This window comes from Chiloscyllium punctatum, unplaced genomic scaffold (assembly GCF_047496795.1).
Source record: "Chiloscyllium punctatum isolate Juve2018m unplaced genomic scaffold, sChiPun1.3 scaffold_89, whole genome shotgun sequence".
NCBI lineage: Eukaryota > Metazoa > Chordata > Chondrichthyes > Orectolobiformes > Hemiscylliidae > Chiloscyllium > Chiloscyllium punctatum.
Genome location: NW_027309823.1, coordinates 310,945 through 328,225, shown reverse-complemented (window position 1 = coordinate 328,225; position 17,281 = coordinate 310,945). Strand labels below are relative to the sequence as shown.

Sequence of the window (17,281 nt, the reverse complement as noted above, 5' to 3'; positions counted from 1 at the left end):
GTCCCATAGAGTCACTAGTCACTGTCTGAACTCCATGACCAAGTGCCCATCTAGGACACGAGCAGGGGCTATGACTTCCCAATGTAACAGAACGCATTTTCCATCTGACAAACAAGTCTTGCCATGTCTTAAAATGCAATATGTCTGGAGTAACTTAATTAATTACTTAGAATGAAGTTAGCATTTGGAAATAACAATATGGTTAAGTTCCTAATTCAACTGGTCTTACTGAAGTTAATTTATTATATTGGCTCACAATTTCAGTTCTCCCTCTTATTTCTGTGTTCAACCCTTATTTCAGAAGTTGAAAAAAAATTATAGCAATTAACTGACAGTCGCTAATAGCGGTGTATTTATCAGCCAATGAAATTACAGCCTTTTCTGCGATGGCTCTTGCACTTTTTTCAAACTCAGTGCAGGCAGGTCCCAGCAGCAGAAGTTATCTCTGTGACTCCCAGGGACGTGTAATCCTTCAGCTCCCACTCCACTTTGCTCCCTCACAGGGTCACCGTCTCTGTGACTCCCAGGGCCTTGTCCTCCTCCTGCTCCCACTCCACTCTGCTCCCTCACAGGGTCACCGTCTCTGTGACTCCCAGGCACAATTAGGCTTCGATCCTCAGTGTTGATTTATATCCTCCCACTTTGCTGCCTCTGTAACTCCCAGGTGTGAGTGAGCCTCAAGCTCCTGCTCCACGTTGCTCTGTCACATGGTCACTCCCTCTGTGACTCGGTGCTGATTTCGAGCCTCCTGCTCTGCTGCTTCTCCAACTCCAAGTCCTCGTCGGCCTCGAACCTCGCTACTGATTAATATTCTCCCGCTCTGTGCTGTTCTCTCTCAGGTTCCCTCCCTTTGTGACTCCCAGGTAATGGTAGGCCTCAAGCCTCAGCTGAAATTTATAACATTCCATTCCGTTTTGCTCTCTTATAGGATCGCCGTTGTGCCTGGAAAAACATTAGAAAAGGCAGGACTAGACAAAGCAGAGAGTGTTACAGTGATTGAGCGTGCTATATGGGATGGAAAAGGTATTCTGGGGAGCTAGGCAAACCTGCATCAACTCAAGAACGTTACTGGAAGATACAGTGAGAGTTTCAGACATTGATGAAGGCAAGGGTGAAAGAGAGATGGTGGCTTGTACATGACGGAGCTTTGTAGAGTCGAAATTACTTTTTCTGAGCTGCTTACAGAGATGTGTAGACTTCAACAAATGCAAATTGAGAGCCAGCAAGTGTTGTCTGGTCCTGGAGATTTGGATGGAGACTTGGATGTGTCAGACTTGGATGTGACAGAGTGAGAAGACTTGCAGTAACTGGGGGGAATATAAACCTTTGGGGCACTGGTAATTTTAAAGGACCCCCAGGACTTGAGGAGGTGTAGAAATTGTGAGCATTCCAAATAGTGGGATTGTGGGGGCTGGAAGTCCTGAGATGGATAGGGAGGAAGAAAAGTGCCACTTTAGCACACGCAATCATTGTAATTAGAGATTTAGGAAGGGAACCTGTGCTATCAGTGATTGCAGTTATATGGAGAGTAACAGAAACTGAAGGGGTTACACATTTAAAATGGGAGAGATTTTGGATGATCAGAAGTTTAAACAAGAATAAAGTAATTTTAGTGATCTCTAGAACAGATGGGAATGGAGGAGGTGAGATATTGTGAGGAACTGTCAGATTTATATGGCGGGGAGGATGTGAGATATAAAAGGGAGAGGTGCATTATCTGTTTGCAGTTACAGACATGAGGAGTGTTGTAGCGCCTGCTGGAGGGTACACGGATAACAACAGTTCCAACGGCTGGTGCAGTGGCTGAGGAAGGCAGCTCACTACCACCTTCTCAGGGACAACTCCATATCACCAATAAATGCTGGCCCAGCCAACAAAGCTCATCTTCATGAATAAATGAAGGAATAAAAGATCTACAAGTAGCTCTGAGGTCACTCAGGCAGGCCCTTTCAACAGCACTTCATAAACCCGGAACCACTATACCCTGGAAAGAGAGGAACTCCAAGTGCACGGGAACACCAGCATTTCCAAGGTGCCCTCCAGGCCATGCTCCATCCTCCCAGCACTGAGTCTGTCCCTACACCCAAAGGACTGCAATGGGTCAGGAAGGCAGCTCCCCACCACCTTCTCCAGGGAATTACAGATGGGAAGGGAATGGGGAAACTCTGCTGTTTACAGACAGAAAAATAAATCCAGCAGTGGGTGTGAAATGAAATTTCCGTTTCAGAACAACATGCTGAGCATGGAGAGAGGATTTGTCTGATTGGCACAAGGCAGAGAGTGTGAATAAAGGGGTCTTTTTCACGATGGGAACTGGTGATGGGGGAGCTCCGCAGGGGTCAGTGTTGGGACTACACTCTACACGTTATTCATTAAGAGTCGGACCAAAGGATGTGAAGGGGTACGAGAAATGGGTTTCCAAGAAAGATCGCAGGGATGAAATTTGTGCCATATGAGGAGCAGGTGAAGTCTCTGGGACTGCACTTGTTGAAGTTTCAGAGGCGGCGGCAGAATCTCATTCAAACTTACAGAAAACTGAGGGGCCTGGATGGAGTGGACGGGGGCAAGATGTTTCAACGAGCAGGAGAGACCAGAGGCCAAGAGCACAGCTTCAGAGTGAAGGGACCACCCTTTAGAATAGAGATGTGGAGGTATTTATTCAGCCAGAGGGTGATGGATCTGTGGAACTCACTGTCTCATGGGGCTGTGGATGCTAAGTGATTCAGTGTATCTTACTCAGAGATAAGCAGGTTCTGGATGAATAAAGAGATCAAGGGTTACAGGGAGTGAGAGAATGGGGTTGAGAAACAATTCATACACAATCGAATAGTGGAATAGACCTGATGGATTGAATGGTCTAATTCTACCCCTATATATGATGGTCTTATGGACTGCGCTTATTCCATAAGTTTCTAAGTGTGCAGTTAGTATTTCTGGCATATCGTTTATGATACATTCCAGCACTTTCATGATTATTGCTGTCAGCTCTTGGTTTCAGATCAACTGCAGAAAGGTTCACCAGGCTGGTCTTCAAAATGGAGGGATATTGATGAAAAGAGGTGGAGAGGTTGAACTTGCAGTCGTTAAAATTTAGAAAATGAGTCAAATTTGTTGATACACCAAAGATTCTTGTGTTCTTACAGATTCGATACTGAGACATTGTTTCACTGAGCAAGGGTCTGTAACCGGAGATGAAGGGGAATACAGTTACCAGACAAGCTAAGAGAGAAAAGCTGGGCTGTAGAGACTGGAGGATGTTACAGAGTTCGGTGGTTTGAGATCAGTGTTGGTGGTTAGAGATCAGGTGGTTGTCGGGCTGAAAGATGTCAAGTGGAGTTACAGGATTATCAGTTCTGAAGGATTTACAGAGATCAGGAGGAATATAGGGACTAGAGATTACACAGTAGTAGTTGGAGCTACAGAAATGTTCAGAGAAAGGGAGGGTTATAGGCACTGGAGAGTAGACAGATGGGGTGGTATTTGGAGCTACAGGTGTTTATAGAAAAAGGAAGGACTGGAGGGACTGAAGATTACACGGATTGGGGTGGTAGTTGGAGCTGCAGGAGTTTATAGAGACTGGGAGGATTGTTGGTGCTGGGAATTACACTGACATGGACAAGAGTGGAGGGGAGAGTTGAAGGGGCTGGATCAGTTCAAACAGCCAGGGAGAAGTGTAGGGATTGGAGGAGCCAGAGATACTGAGGGTAGTCGAGCTGCAGAAGTTCAGAGAGTTACTGAGGACTGTGAAGGCAGGTCTGCAGCATTCCCATCAGTTACACAGAGATGTGGAATGCTGTTCTGGTGGGGGTTACAAAAATCGAGAGGGTTGCAGATACTGGAAGATATTACAAAGACAGTGAGCTGTAGTATTTGAGGAGGTTACAGCAACAGGATGCGTTGAGGAGTTGGAGGCTGCTCCAGGTGTTAAACATGCTACAAAGGATCAAAACCTTACATCGATCAGGGGATTGGAAGATCTGGAGATAAAGAATGAGAATTGCAGTGACTGAAGAATATCACAGAGATGGGGAGTAACATATGAGTTAGAGGAGTTATAACATGGGATAGGCTGTATTCAATGGAGTCAGGGAAGATACAGGGAGATCTGAAGGGACTACAGGCGATCAAAAGGTCAGTGAGGCTTCTCACTGTCGGATTGGGTCAGTTTACGCAGGCATGGGGTATTTTATAGAATTGAGCTACTTACAGAGATTAGGAGAGTTGTATAGAATTGAGGAAAGAACAGAGATATGGAAGGCTGTAGTTAATGAAGACTTTTGTTGATGTCAGATGCTGAGGTTCTGGAAAGTATACGGACTGGCAAGCTGTACAATCTGTCAGAGTTTACAGAGACAGGAACAGCAATACATCCTGGAGACACAAACACAGATAGGGAGTATTACAGACACTGGAGGAGGTTTCTGATTTAGGGATGGTTGTAGAGGAGTGTAACGTTTACACAGATAGGGGTGTAAGAGCTGGAGAAGATTATGGAGATAATTAGATTGGTGGGGGGACCGGAGGAGCTTACACTGACAGGGCGGGTGATAGTGACGGGAGAATGTTACTGAGATAGTAAGTCTTGTAGAAACTGATCGGGAGAGTCACAAGCATTGGAGCTGGTTCCACAGTTCGGTAGTTTTACAGGGTCCTGAGAGGATTACGCAGATAGGGAGGTTTGTAGGATGCCCACATTTTCAGAGTGTTTCAGGAATGGAAAAGGTTACACAGTTAAGGAGGGATGTTGGAGCTGTGGGAGTTCACAGAGACTCGGAGGTTTGAAGGGGTTGGGGCTGATTATGGATAGATGGATATATTTAGGGGCAGTAATATGGAACGCAGAGGGAGAGTTTAGATTAGATTCCCTACAGCATGGGAACAGGTACTTTGGCACAACATGTCCACACCAACTCTCCAAAGAGTAATCCACCCAGACCCACTTCTCTCCGACAATGCACCTAACACGATGGACAATTTAGCATGGCCGATTCACCTGACCTGCACATCTTTGGACTGTGGGAGGAAACTGGAACACCTGGAGGAAACTCACGCAGACACAGGGAGAAGGTGCAAACTCTACACAGGCAGACAGTCACCGAACGCTAGAATCAAACCTGGGTCCCTGGCACCATCGCTCATCACTGAGCCACCGTGCTGCCCCAAATTGCAGAATTACACAAAGAGAGAGTGTTTGAGGTGCTGAGAGGACTATAGGGAGTGGACGAGCAAACAGAGATGTGGAGTGCTGTTGTGGCTTGAAAAAGGTCTGGAGGTGTTCATATCGGTAAGGAGGTCGGTAGGGTTGGGAGAAGGTTACTGTGGTCATGTGGTGCTATAGGCCAGGAGGCAGGAGTGTGATCGGACCTGCAGAAGGTTACAGTGATATCATGTTTTCTTGGGGCTTGAGGAAAGTACACAGGTGGGTATTTTGCTTCAGGCTGGAGGATTTTACAGAGACGGGGTTACTGTAAGTATTGTGCAAAACTATAGAAATGGGAATTATTGTACTGAGTGCAGGATGAGATTACTGAGATTGGGCATGTTATCGACATTGGAGCAATTTACATACAGGGAGAGTCGTCAGCATCGGAGTAGGTTTCAAATATACAGCGGGAATATGGGAGTGGTGGAGGTTACAGAAATAGGAAAACTTCTGGGAATTACAAGCATTCACGATATTGGCACAAACAAGTTAGACCGAAAGGCATGTTTCCTTGCTGTATGACTCTATCACATGACAAGAGACAGCGTGAGGAGGGAAGATAGAACAGAAAGATCCCAGGTTTCAATACCATCTCCTTGAGGGAGGCCTGCTTTCCCCTCTGTTGAACTGATCCTCACTAAGACAGCACAGGCCTGAATTGATAACTGTCAACTTACTGTATTGCAGCAGAGATGTAAATTAACAAGACGGTGGGGTTTGAGCCTGGGACCATCATGCTCTGTGTTTACCCTTCAACACTGTATCTGTGTCATGTCTTCTGGACCAAAGTTCGATCCCTTAAATCCACTCTGCTCTGTTCACTGTGAGTTATCTTGCCTCGCTGCAGGATTTACTGAAGGCTCCAGCTCTCACTCTCCATCTCTCTGGCTGACCAACCATCTTCAGTGTGGTGATGGACGAGACAGGAATTGGGAATTCTGTTGAGTCAAAAGCATCCTGAGTATCTACAGGAGATAGAGAAACAGACAGAATGGGAAATTAGACTGATGCAGTGAGGGTTACACATGGAAAATGGCACTAAGTCCCACAGAGATCTGGAAAACCCCAGTCTCCATTCCTGGTCTGTGTTGCCTCATCTCCCTGGAGTGGAGAATTCTGTTGGCTTAGGATCAGGAGTAGCTGCAAAAAGGTGCAGTCACCGGCATCAATTAGACCCTCACAGTGACAGATACCACATGGAGAGAGACTGTGTGATATCACCAGAGTGCAGGAAGGTATCAGGATCAAACCACGGTCAGGAAGAAGGTGCACTGGGATCAGTACTCAGGGATGAGGGAGCTATCAGTAGACCAGGCAATGACCTCGTGTTACTCTCACTAGACTGTTCATCCAGAATTTAACGCCGACCAGATATCCTTTCCTAATTTAATGCCAGAGTCAGGGATACACATCTAACTGCTTAATAATACCCTTTCAGTAAGCAAATCTGTTATAGGCTGCCAGTCTGGCCTACATATGAATCCAGACCCAGCGCAATGGGATCGACGCTGAAATGCCCACTGTAATGATCTGGCAAGTCACTCAGCTCTAAGGCTGGTCAGGGTGGGCATGCGATGCTGGCCAGCCAGAGACAGCAACATCCCATGAGTGATTTAAAATCAACACTGCTGGGAGCAGTGTCCTGGTCAATCATGTTGGTAGGTTTATGGACAGGGCTTTAAACTGACAGAGAGGATGCAGGGACAGGCTTCAGGTGAAAGGAGCTTTCCAAATCCAAAGAGAAAATGTGAAGCCTCAGAACAGCATGGGAATGTGGCTGAAGACAAGCAGAAAGGAACAGGAAGGGACAGAGTTTAACTAAAACTGTACATCAATGAATTGTTTTGTGACAGGACATTGTGGGGAAGAGGAAATTATAATGTTGTTTTGATTTGGAATGGACAAAGTATCTTCATTAAGGTAATAGCCTTGTGATACAGAGATAAATGAGACTTAGTCACCAGACAGACGTGATTACAGGGTGAACAAAAGGTGGAACATAAATATTCAACAGTAAACAACCTTACAGGATCTCAGGCAGAATGGAAAAGCAAGATGGGAACCCTGACACGAATGGACAACAAAGGCATTACAGAGAAAGCACTTGGTCTCAGATTATGCAGCTGAATCAGCCTGAATGCAAATTCTGGGTGCTATGTCAAAAACACAAGCAGGAAAACAGTTTTTAAACTGGTAAAAACAATGACTGCAGATGCTGGAAACCAGATTCTGGATTAGTGGTGCTGGAAGAGCACAGCAGTTCAGGCAGCATCCAAGTAGCTTCGAAATCGACGTTTCGGGCAAAAGCCCTTCATCAGGAATAAAGGCAGTGAGACTGAAGCTTGGAGAGATAAGCTAGAGGAAGGTGGGGGTGTGGAGAGAATAGCATAGAGCACAATGGGTGAGTGGGGGAGAGGATGAAGGTGATAGGTCAGGGAGGAAAGGGTGGAGTGGATAGGTGGAAAAGGAGTTAGGCAGGTAGGACAAGTCCGGACAAGACAAGGAGACAGTAACTGAGCTGGAAGTTTGAAACTAGGATGAGGTGGGAGAAGGGGAAATGAGGAAGCTGTTTAAGTCCACATTGATGCCCTGGGGTTGAAGTGTTCCGAGGCGGAAGATGAGGCGTTCTTCCTCCAGGCGTCTGGTGGTGAGGGAGCGGCGGTGAAGGAGGCCCAGGACCTCCATGTCCTCGGCAGAGTGGGGCGGCGAGTTGAAATGTTGGGCCACGGGGCGGTGTGATTGAGAGGTGTGGGTGTCTCGGAGATGCTGCCTTGCAGTGTTTTATTGCTCATCCCTGCATTAAACAGGAATTCATTAGAAATTGTAGCAAAGGTGGTGTGATAATTTTTGAAGACTTCAATCTTTGTCTAATCTGGGACAGACACATTGGCAAGAGTGATATTATCCGAGATCCTCCTTGAATGTTTTTGTCAGTGTTTCTTTGAATAACACATTGTGCAAATAGCTAGGGATGTAACTATCTCAGATAGACTATTGGGTGATGAAGCTGAGTGAATGAGTAATATCACACCGAGATCCTCCAAGAAATTATACCGGAATTCAAAGAGATTATGACATTTTAAAATGACCATAAAGCACACCCGAGCATCAGTAACAAAGCCCATTATATGATTTTGAGAGAGAACTGACCAAAGTAAACAGGGGAAACAGACTGAAATGTCAGTCTGTAAATGAACAGTGGAAACCATTTAGAGCCAGAGAGACCTAGAGACGTACAGCACATAAACGGACCCTTCGGTCCAACTCGGCCACGCCGACCAGATATCCTTTCCTAATCTCGTCCCATCTGCCAGCACTTGGCCCATATCCCAATAAACCGGTTTTATTCATATACCAATCCAGATGCTTTTTGAATGCTGCAATTATACCAGCCTCCACCACTTCCTCTGGCAGTACATTCCCTACATAACCACACTCTGCGTGAAAAGGTTTCCCCTTAGGTCCATTTTAAATCTTTCATCTCTCACCCTAAACCTACGCCCTCCATTTCTGGTCTCCACTACCCGAGGGAAAAGACCTTGTCTGTTTATCCTATCCATGTCCCTCATGATTTTATAAACCTCAGGAATGTCACCCCTTAGCCTCTGACGCTCCAGGGAAAACAGTCTCAGTCGTTTCAGTCTCTCCCGATCGCTCAAATCCTCCAATCCTGGCAACATCCTTGTAAAACTTTTCTGAACACTTTCAAGTGTCACAACATCCTTCCAATAGGAAAAAGATCAGAACTGCATGCAATATCCCAAAAGTGCCCGAACCAGTGAGCTCTACAGCTGCAACATGACCTCCAAACTCCTATAATCAATGCTCTGACCAATAAAGGAAAGCAAACCAAACACCTTCTTCACTATCCGCTTACCTAGGTAACACTCACGGGGGCATGGGCGTGGACATGGATTGGACGGTGGGTGAGGTGGGCGGGGGGGGCGGTGTTGAACGGGTTTGGGGACGGGCTGAGGGTGATGTCGGACGTGTCTGGGAAGTGGGGGCAGGCGGCGGGTGCAGGGTGGTGTCGGACGCTTTTGGGGGCAGGATTCGCTGTTGGGTCAGTTTGGGGGGGCGACGTTGAGAGTCAGATGGGGGCGGTGTTGGATGGGTTTGGAGGCGAGGGGGGTGTGCTTTTGGGGTTTGGCAGGGTGTGGGGGCTCGCTCATGGCTTGCTGCTACCTAGTCACCTGAACAGGGAGCAGACTGGACTGAAAACTCCGAGCCCCAGAGGAAAGGTATTGAATCAATTAACCAAATAATCAATTATCTGAACGGAATAGTGTCCGTCCATCTTGTTCAGACAATCGGGGTTCCTCTGTAAACCATCTGGACTATACCGTAGTGTCGTGTGAGTTTTACCTTCACCCAATCAACCCCTGCTCGATCCTGCTGAATGGTCCCAATATTGGCCCAGTTCCAGTTTAAGACCTAAATCTGTCAACCCGTCTGATCTTTCTCCACAACTATGTTAAAACAAAGACAGTTGTGGTGACTGGACGCAATGTGCTCTCCGACTGATACTTCAGTCACTTGCCTGACCTGGTTGTCTGAGGAGAGGTCCAGTTTTGCACCCGCCTGAGTAGCATAGAGCCCTCTACGTCTTGGTTCAGGAAACTTTCTTGGACACATTTTACAAATGCCACACAGTGCGGGCCTTTTACCCTCTGGGTGACCCAATCAATCCAGGGACAGTTAAAATCTCCATCCAATACTACTCTATTATTTTCATAGGTACCTGCAAACTCACTATATATTTGCTCCTCTCGTCCCCGCTGGCTATTTGAGGGTCTAGAACACGATCCCAGCAGACTGACCATCCCCTCTTTGTTTCTAACTTTTAAATTTATGCCCTCATTTGATGACTGCATAACAGAATTGTCTCGATACACAGTTGTTATGTCCTTCCTAATCAAAAGGACAACTCCCCTTCCTCACTTACTTGTCCTTCTATCACGCCTGCAGTTTCTGTATCCTGGAACACTGAGCTGCCAGTCCTGCCCTTCTCTCAGCCATGTTTCGGTTATGGCTATAATACCCCAGTCCCCAGAGCTAATCCATGCTCTGAGCTCGTCTGCCTTACCAGTCAGGCCTCGTGTGTTGAAATAAATGCCCTTTAAAACCAGATGTCTTTTCCCTCCCTCGACTGTGCCCCTGGATATCCTGAATAGGTAACTTGCTCTTGAATGCTGATGTATTTCCCCTGACTTTTCGATGGTCCCTCTCTCACTCAGAGTCTCAACTCCCTGCCAAACTAGTTTAAATCCTCCTGGGTAACACGAGCTAATCTCCTCCCTGGGATACTTGTGCCCCTTTGCTTCAAGTGCAAACCATCCCCTTTGCACAGGTCCCCTCTACCCCAGAAGAGATCCCAATGACCCCTGAACTGAAAACCCTGCCCACTATACCAGCTCCTCAGGCACACATCCATCCGGCCGACCTTTCTATTTCTATCCTCACTGGCACTTGGCACTGGGGGTAATCTGAAGATCATTAAGGTCAATATCCTGCTTTTTAAACTTCTCACCTGACTCCCTGTACTCATTTCACAGGACCCCATCCCTTTGTCTACCTCTGTCATGTGGACCAATGTTCACAATGACCTCAGGATGTTCACCCTCCCCCTTCATAATGTTCAATAACGACTCAGAGACATCCTTGACCCTGGTACCTGGGAGGCAGCACACCATCCTGTGGTCTCTTCTGGAGCCACACAGTCTCCTGTCTGTCCCCCTCACAACTGAGCCTCCTATCAGTATCACGATCATTACAGAGGATCTGGCAAACAGAGACAGGGAGGAACTCCCTGCAGTTGGGTCCATGTTAGGAAAGTGGAGTATTTTAAAATGATGCAGTGAGACCGCAGGGCCAGTGTGCTCCTTGAAGAGTGAATAATAAAGGCAGCAAGTCCAGGGAATACTGATCAAGTGATATCGTGAGTTTGATAAAGAAAATACAGTGCAATAAAATCAGGTGAAGCCCTTCACAAGTATAGAGAGTGCAAGGGGATTGTGGAAAATGAGGGACAAACAATGGTCATGAAATATATTTGGCAGATACAATTGTGGAAAAGCCACAGGTAATTTATCAGCATCGTGAGAGTCAGAGGATTCCCAACGAAAGAGTGAGGCCTGTGAGAAACCAAAGGGACAATCTGTGCATAGAGCCAGAGGAAGCAGGTGAGGTCTTCAATGAATACTTCCCATCTGTATTCACACAGGAGAAAGACATTATTGCCGGGGATTTCATTTGGGATGCTGAGGTTCCAGAATATGTTAAGATCAATAAGGAGGAGGTATTAAATGTTTTCACAGGCATAAAGGTGGAGAAATCCCCAGTGCCCAGGGAAATGTATCCCAGGCTGCTATGTCATTCAGAAAAGGACATCTGCCCACCCTCACGTGGTCTGCACGACATAGCCACAGCAAAGTATTTGCCTCCCAATTACCATCTTCAAAGGCCAAGCAAGTGACTCAGTTCAAGGGCAGCTAGGACTGGGCAAGAAAGGCTGGTCAGCCAGAGACACCCACATCCCATACCTGATTTAATACATAATCCATTAGGATGGTCCCACTGGAACCATGCTGGGAGCAGTGTCCTGGCCGATCATGTCAGTAGGTTTATGGACAGGGCTTTAAACTGAGAGGGAGGATGCTGGGACAGGGTTCAAGTGAAAGGAACTTTCCAAATCCAAAGAGAAAAGGTGAAGCAATGGAACAGCATGGGGATGTGGCTGAAGGCAATCAGAAAGGAACAGGAAGGGACAGAGTTTAACTAAAATTGTACATCAGCAAAAAGATTTGTGACAGAAAATTGTGGGAAAGAGTAAGTTATGTTTTCTTAATGGACAACATCACTGTAATAAGGTCGATGGATTTGTGACACAGAGATAAAAGAGATTTAGACACCAGGGAGACATGGATACAGGGTGAACAAAAATATTCAATGGTTCACAATCTTGCGGAAACTCAGGAAAAATGGGTAACACTAAAAAATAATGGATAACAAAGGCATTACAGAGAAAGCATTTGGCTGCAGATCATGAAGTAGTGTCAGTCTGAATGTAATTACTACTTGCCAAGGACACAAGCAGCACAGCAGTTTTAGCCACTGAACAGTATGCCATTGCTCATCATTGCATTACACAGGGACTCGTTGCAATTTTTTTAACAAAAGCATTTTGATAATTTTGGAAAACTTCAATACTTGTATAGTCTGTGACAATCACACGGTCAACATTGATATTGGAAGAGGAGTTCGGTTAATTTTTTTTTCAGTGTTTCTTTGAAAAACACATTGTGCAACTGTTAAGGGACATAACTATCGCAGAGCGACCGTGTAATGAAACTTAGTGAATGAGTAATGTCACCGGGAGAGATCCTTCGGGAAATTGTGATAAAGTGCAGTTTATAGAAATATAAAGTTTTAAAGTGATTTAAAGAAAGGACAAGCTACAACTAGAAACAAAAATAGCCAATTACATGTGTGTGAGAGGAGAACTGACCAAGGTAAACAGGCTAAACAGACTGAGACATGTGTCTGTAAATGGACAGTGGAAATCATTTGAAGGAACAGTGTAAAACACTCAACAGAAGGACATTCGATTGAAACAGTAAAAACCTCAGCAAGAAATCCCCACTGGTCCCGCACACAGGACAAAAGGGATCATACTAGATTATGAGGCTGAGAAGATCCCCAAAAAGTACTTGAAATCCTGAAGTGATAGAGTGTTTTAGGAGTAAATGTTAAATAGATTGCAAAGGGTATGCTAGAAGGAGGAGGGCAGTGGGAAGGGGAGCCATGGTCAGGGTTTATTGACACAATGGGAACAGGGAGAGGTGAAGGTGCTGGAGGTGGTGAGAGTGTTACAGAGAGGGGTCAGGGTCTGAACGGTGTTACAAAGCCAAGATGGATTGCTGCAGCTGGATGTGTTTACAGAGGTAGGGAGGGATATATGGATTTTTATTTATTCATTCCTGGGATGTGGGTGTCACTGCCTGGGCTAACATTCTTTGACCCAACTGCTAATTACCCAGAGGGTAGCTCAGAGTCAGCCATATTGCTGTGGGTCTGGAGTCAAATGTTGGCCAGACCAGGTTAGAATATTTAATGCCCTTCCTTAAAGGAAGTAAGTGACTTGAGGAGTTCTTCCCACTGATCAACAATGTTTTAATGGTGGCCCCACCAATGCCTTCTACAGATACAACATGACATCCCAACTCTTACTCTTAATGCTCTCCCCAATGAAGGTAACCACCTCAAACGCCTGCTTCACCAGCCTGTCTACCTGTGACACCACATTCAAAGAACTGTCTACCTGGGTCACTGGATCTCTGACTAAAAACACTACCCAGGGCCTGAACATTAACTGTACAAGTCCCACCCTGGTTTGTTTCACCAAAATGGAACACCCCACCTTTATCTAATTAAACTCCATCTGCTATTCTTCAGCCCACTATCCCAGCAGTACTGTCCATCCTGTTGTATCATAGATAACCTTCTCCACTGTCCAGTTTACCACCAATTTCAGTGTCACCCAAACACCTTACTTAGCAGGAAACCAATATTCCCAACCAAACCATTTATCCAAATGACAAACAACAGTGGGCCCACTCCACCGCTGGTCACATGTCTCCAGTCAGAAAAACAACAGGTCTCCCATCACCCTCTGTCTACAACCATCAAGGAAATTTTGTATCCAGTTCACTAGCTCCTCCTGAATGCCATATCCTTTTTCACTGATCTGAGCTTATTACCCAGTTTACCAGACAGAATACAGAACGCAGAACAGTTCAGCCCATGACCCTTCGGCCATGATGCTATGCCAACCTTTTATCCGACTGTAAAATCAAACTAGCCTACATACCCTTCATTTTACTACTATTCATGTGTCTGTTCAAGAGTCTATTAGATGTCCCGAATGTGTCTAATTTTACTAGAACCATTGACAGTCCATCCAACCACCTACCATCTCGATCCTCTTATCCATCTTCCAATCACCTTAAAATTATGCCGCCTTGTAACAGCCATTTATGCCATAGGAGAAAAAGTTTCTCACTATTCCCTCTCTCTGTGTGATTCTCATCATCTTGTTCACCTCTACCCAGGTCGCCCCACCTCCTTCCTCTCTCCCATGAGAAAAGCCTTATCTCCCTCAAACTTTCTCCATAAGAAATGCCCTCCATTCCAGGCAGCATCCTGGTATATCTCCAGTGTACGCTATCTAAAACTTGCACACCCTTCCTGTAAAGATGGGATGAGAACTGAACACAATATTCCAAGTGTGGTCTCACCAGGTCGCTATAAAGATGCAGTAAAACCTCACGGCTCTTGAAATCAATCCCCTTGCTAAGAAAGGCCAACACAACATATGACTTTTTAGCAACCCTATCAATATGCGTGGCGATTTTGAGGGATCTATGGACATGGACGCCATGATCTCTCTGTTCCTCCACAATGCCAAGTATTTTGCCTTTTAACGCTGTATTCTATATTCAGGTTTGACCTTCCAGAATGAATCACTTCACACTTTTCCAGATTGAACTCCATTTGCCACTTCCAGCCCAGCTCGGCGTCCTGTCAATGTCCCATTACAACCTACAACAGCCCTCCACATTACCCACCATTCCACCAACCTTCATGTTATTGGCAAACTTACTAACCCACTCTCCAACATCCACATCCAAGTCATTTACAAAATCCACAAAGAGCAGAGTCCCAGAGCCGATTGTTACAGAACCCCACTGGTCACTGAGCTCCAGGCTCAATACTGTCCATCTGCTGCCACCCTCTGTCTTCTCTAGGCCATCCAATCCTGTATCCAGACAGACAGATTTCCCTGTATCCCAATCATCCTTCTTTTCTGAATGAGCCATCAACGTATTCTGTCATATCCTCAAAGAATTCAATAAGGTTTGTGAGGCATGACCTGACCCCTCACAAACCCATACTGACTGTCACTAAATTAACTATGGTTTTCCAAGTAGTCATAATTCCTTTCTTTAGAGTCCTCGTCAATAATCTGCACCACACAAACATCAGACCAAATCTGTCATTTCCAGAATTCTACCTCCGTAATATGGTCCAGACGCTACAAATCTTCTCTCCTCTGCCATGTTCCCCAGAAGGGCACTGGAGGGTGGTGGGGATTACAGAGATAGAGAGGAATATCAGGACAGGAGGATTTTGCAGACAGTAGGAGGTTTCAGTAATTGTGAGGTTTCATGGTGATGAAGGCATTTGAGGAGGGAGGGAGGGAGGATTGTAGGGAAATGAGAGGTTTCACAGTTTAGGTGTTTTGTTAGGGCTGTAAGTGGTTACTGAGTTGGGGAGGTTTAAGCACTGGTGGATATTACATAAACATGTGGTTTTGATTGCAATGGCAGGAAGAGGATTCAGGAAGCTGGAGAGTATGGGGTCTGAACGAGGTTACACAAATGGGAAGAGTGGTCAGGAGTGGAGGTGTTTACAGAGACAGCAATGGTCTGATCTGGAGCAGAGGACCCAGATTGGGAGGGATGTGGGGACTGGAGGTGGTTTCACAGGGAGGGAGGACCATAGACCCACAGGAGGTTACAGATATGTGGAGAGCTGTAGGGCTGACAGGGGTTCATGGAGATGGGAATGTTGGGAGGGATAGAGAAGTTTACAGGGAAAAGGATGTTTGTAGGACAGGGCTGGATTACACAGACAGGGACTGTTTTAGTGAGCTGAGCAGATTACAGAGATAAAGAGGTTTGTATCATCTGGTGAAACAAACAGGGATATGGAGGGTCATCGTGACTGAAGATGTTTATAGAGATAGGAAGGCTTAGGTTCTCGGGGTTATTTAGACATGGAGGCTGTGGAATCTGGATTCTTTTTTGAGAGATTGGGTAGCAAGTTTGGTTGGAGACATTTTCACAGATAAGGGAGCATAGCACAAATAGAAGGAAGTTCCTGCAGTAGGGAGGGTTTGAGTGGAGAGTGATGTTTACACAGATGGGGGTAAGAGCTGGAGAAGGTTATGGAGATGAGTAAATGTTTGGAGATACAGGAGGAGCTTACATTGACAGGGTGGGTGATAGTGACGGGAGGATGTTACATTGTTCATGAGTCTTGTAGGAACAAGATCAGGAGAGGCACAGGCATTGGAGTGGGATCTACAGATCGGGAGTGTTGCAGGGACCTAAGAAGATAACACAGATAGGGATGGTGGTAGGGTCTCCACAGACTGATGGCGTTTTAGGGACTGGAAGAGGTTATGTAAGAGCTGCAGGAGCTTATGGAGAGTTGAAGAGTTGGAGCAGTTCACAGAGGGAGGGTTCTCCCACAGGAGTAGGTCACAGATAGTGAGGGTTGTGTGGCCGGAGAAAGTTAAAGAGAGGGGAGTTTTCGGGACTGGTAGATAGTACACTGACAGGGACAGTTGAAGAGACTGTAGCAAAAATGCATGGAGAAGGTTACACAGATAGGGAGGTGAGTAGGGACTGAAGGTGAATACACAGGCATGGAGGGTTGTATTGTTAGACGGAGCTGAGAGGGATAGGGACTGGTGTACGGATTTACACAGATAGGGAAGGTTGTGTTGTTGGAGAAGGTTACACTGATACAGACAGTGTTAAAGAGTGTTGAATGGACTACAGAGGAGCTCAGAGAGAATGTATTATGGGGAGTGGAGGAGATTACAGACACAGAGATGGCTGTCGATTTGAACAGACCTTCTACAGATCCTCAGTGCTGTAAGGCTGAAGGGAGGTTACAATAATAAGGGTTACCTACACTTAATGACTTTTTTGATATAGAAAAAGTCTCAGAACGGGACTGTCAAAAGGAAGTACAGACAGTCCAGATGAGTTGACAGAGATATAAATGTTTTTGGGGCTTTCAGGATGGGACAGTGATTGGGAGTGATGTAACAAATGGCAATATTTATAGAGAAGGTTCTAAAAGCAGGAGGAGGTGACAGTCATATCGATCGTGGTAAGGACTGGAGAAGCTGACATCGCCAAGGAGTGTTTTAGAAACTGTTGGAGATTACACATATAAGGAGAGTATTGGGGATGAGGCAAGGTTCAAGAGACAGGGATGGTTTAC

The 17,281-nt window shown here is 45.9% G+C and overlaps 1 long non-coding RNA gene across 1 annotated transcript in view; it reads right to left on the bottom strand.

Moving 5' to 3' along the window:
- Window positions 1–222: 222 nt before the first annotated feature.
- Window positions 223–17,281, bottom strand: part of LOC140471498 (uncharacterized) — a 62,927-nt gene continuing 45,868 nt past the window's right edge. Inside the window, exons 6-7 of the long non-coding RNA XR_011957052.1 lie at window positions 5,881–6,168; window positions 223–942 (exon numbers count right to left, since the gene is read on the bottom strand). This is a non-coding gene — a long non-coding RNA (uncharacterized lncRNA). The remainder of the gene's footprint in view (window positions 943–5,880; window positions 6,169–17,281) is intronic.